The sequence below is a fragment of the Scyliorhinus torazame genome, chromosome 13, assembly GCF_047496885.1.
Source record: "Scyliorhinus torazame isolate Kashiwa2021f chromosome 13, sScyTor2.1, whole genome shotgun sequence".
NCBI lineage: Eukaryota > Metazoa > Chordata > Chondrichthyes > Carcharhiniformes > Scyliorhinidae > Scyliorhinus > Scyliorhinus torazame.
Genome location: NC_092719.1, coordinates 186134632 through 186138003, shown reverse-complemented (window position 1 = coordinate 186138003; position 3372 = coordinate 186134632). Strand labels below are relative to the sequence as shown.

At 43.0% G+C, this 3372-nt stretch overlaps 1 non-coding gene across 1 annotated transcript; it reads right to left on the bottom strand.

Moving 5' to 3' along the window:
- Positions 1-2707: 2707 nt before the first annotated feature.
- LOC140388694 (U2 spliceosomal RNA) lies at positions 2708-2907 on the bottom strand. The gene has a single exon (XR_011934254.1). It is a non-coding gene; the product is annotated as a U2 spliceosomal RNA (small nuclear RNA).
- Positions 2908-3372: the final 465 nt, after the last annotated feature.

Here is a 3372-nt window from a genome sequence, read left to right as displayed (position 1 = left end):
GTTCTTGTGACTTGGCTACACTCTTAAGTGTAATTAGTGATGGACAATAAATGTTGGCCTTGCCTGCGATGCTGTTACAATCTCATGACTTTAAAAAAGAGATTTGAACTTCCAGTTGATAGCTGAAATAATGACATGACACGATTTCTTGTTTTAAAACTTTTACAAATTACTAAAAAATCACTATGAACAAACACGTTTTTTGTCGGCAACATACACTTTAAACTACAGAAAGTGATGTTCTCCTTTAATGCTTGCTGTCCATCACAGTCTCTATGGAATTACTGTCCATTTAGTAAGCAGTCGACAATTGCCCCCAACATCCAAAGGGTTTCCCTATCTCCATTTTGCTGAGTAGCAACTTCAAGTGACTCTCTCCAGGTGCTGTCCTCAGTTCTTGGAGAGTTCCTTAAATCAACTATCAGCAGTAAAGCTTGTTTCAATGATTCTTCTTTGCCCGAGCTATGCCTGGACAAATCTCCCAGAATCCTTAGATGGCTACAGGATGAGTCTTCTTGACTAGAAACCATCTATTGCCTGAGGTCGCTCACTAAGTCAAGTTCTTCTCTCTGTTGACCACACAGATCTGCTTCTGCAATATTCATCGTTTTGTAGGAAGCCTGTAACCTGATCTCAAAAATGGCTTTCTCTGTCCTCTTCCCTAGAGCAACATGAAACACATTAACGTTGCATCCAGGAAGAAATGCTGAGTGGCTAGTCTTGATTACAACATCCTGTAATCTTAGATGTAAATAAATGTGACTTCTGAAAGGGTGTGGAAGTTGGTGAGAAGGGGCAGTTCAGCAAGATGGGGAGAGAGGTACTAGTTTGCTTTTCTAACTTTTTCACCCTGTAGGAATTGATTTCTGCTGTACTAGAGATGTGAGCTGTTAATGAATATCTGGCGAATATCTGGTAAGTGGTCAAGGTCTATTTTCTGAAGGTTTACAATAGTACTGGAGTTTGTGATAAGATTAAGTATCTAAAAGAAAATCAATAATTGAATAAGTAATTAATTAAAGCTCATAAATACAGCAGGACAGGTGATGTGTCAAGGTTGCAACATGTGAGAGTTCCTGGATACTGGTGTTATCCAGGGCAAGAACATCTGCAGTAAATGTCTACTGTATGAGGAGCTTCAGCTCAGGGTCATTGAACTGAGCACTGCAGACACTGGACCACATCAGGGAGAGTGAGAGTTACCAGGACGCATTGTTTCAAGAGGCGATCACACCCCTTAGGATAGAATCTTCTGGTTTGGAAAGTGGTCTAGGACAGGAAGGCGTGACTGCAGCTGAGGCAGGTAACGGGACCCAGAGGGCAGGAGTGTTGCCTCTGCAATTGTCCAACAGGTTTGAGGTTCTTTCAGCTTGCTTGGATGAGAGTGGAGGCTGCAGAGTGGATGCGCTGACTGACCATGGCATTGTGGTACAGGATCTATTCCGGTGGGGGGAGCACATAAGTACGTAGTGGTAGTAGGAGAGTAGTGGGCTGGGGAGGAATTTGCAGTGGGAGGGGAAGGTTCCCATTGGCGTGCTCCATGTATGTACCAACAACATAGGCAGAGTAAGGAAAGAGGTTTTGCATAGAGAGATTGAGGAACCAGACACTAAATTAAACAACAGAGCCTCCAAGGTTATGATCACTGGATTATTGCCTGAGGCACGTGCAAATTGGCATAGGGTGCATGAAATAAGAGAGATGAATACATGGCTTAAGATTGGTGTGAGAGGAGTGGGTTTCGGTTCATGGGGCACTGACATTAGTACTGGGGAGAGTGGGGACTGTACCGTTGAGATGGCCTACATCTGAACTGTGCTGGGACCGGAGTTCTTGCAAATCACATAACTAGGGAATTAGAGAAAGCATTACACTATTGTGGGGGTTCTGGAGAGAGAATATGTAGGCTTACAAAGCAAAAGAACATGGCAGCATTGCATGGCAGCTATTTAGATAATAATAACCAGAGTGTGACAGGAAGAGACAGAGTGCACAAACATAAAATACAGCAACAAATAGGGTGAAAGAGGGAAAAATGGTAAAAAGGTTAAATTAATGGCTCATTCCTTAAGTGCACCTACTATTCGTCACAAAACAAAATGAATTAATGGCACAAATTGAGGGTAATGCTTATGATATTAGAGCGATTACAGAGACATGGTTACAAGGCGATCAAAGCTGGGAACTAAATATTCAGGGCCATGTGAATTTTTACAAGGCAGGAAAGAAAGGATGGTGGGGTAGCTTTGTTGGTATGAAATAGAATAAGTATGATAGCAAGAAATGACCTTGAATCGGAAGAACACACAATAATAGAAGCAGGAGTAGGCCACCAGGCCTTTCAATAATTATTATTAAGCCTGCCCCACCATTCAATATGATCAAGGCTGATCTATGCCGGCCTTAACTCCTTTTCTGTGTCATTTTCTCATGGCCCTGTATTCCTCGATCTATTAAATATTTATCCACCTCCATTTTAAATACTTCTAATGATCCAGCCTCCGCCACGCCGGGGGCAGAGAATTCCAGAGATTCATCACCCTCTGTGAGAAGAACTTCCTACGCACCTCAGTTTTACGTGACCGGCCCTTTATCATAGTAGCTATGTCCCCTTGTTCGAGACTCTCCCACTAGCGAAAACATCTCACCCTGTCAAGCCCCCTTATATGTTTGAATAAGGTCACCCCTTACTCTCCGTCTTTTTAATTATTTTTTCAGAGTTACAAAGCCAGGGCTCAGAGTGTGGACAGGGGTGAACCCCTAATCCAGCTCCTTGCCTGCTGCAAAAACCAATTCAAATTCAAATTGAATTAAACTCATGGTTCCCATAAAAGAGACATACCAGATCTTAGCCAAAAGGCAGAGCAGATACTACCCTTGATCTGAGCCAAAGGGCCGAGAAGCGATCACCCCTTACTCTGCTAAACTCCAAGGAATACAGACCCAGACTATTTAGTCCCTCTTTATAGGGCAACCCTCTCATCCCAGGAATTAGCCTGGTGAATCTCCTTTGGACTGCCTCCAGTGTAACTATAGCCTTCTTTAGGTAAAGGGACCAAAACTGTACGCAGTATTCCAGGTGAGGCCTCACCAACACCCTGAACAATTGCAACAAAACCTCCCTATTTTGAACTCCAACCCCATTGCAATAAAGTCCAAATAGCTGTTTGCCTTCTTAGCTCCTTGTTGGACCTATCTGCTAGCTTTTTGTGAGTCATGCACTAGAATATTGAGATCCCTTTGTACTTCACTCACCTGCAGTCTCCATTTAGAAAATGATCTGCCTTTTGCTTCTTCCTACAGAAGTGCATGACCTCACAATTCCTCACATTAAACTCTATTTGCAAGGTTTTCGCCCAGTCACCCAATCTA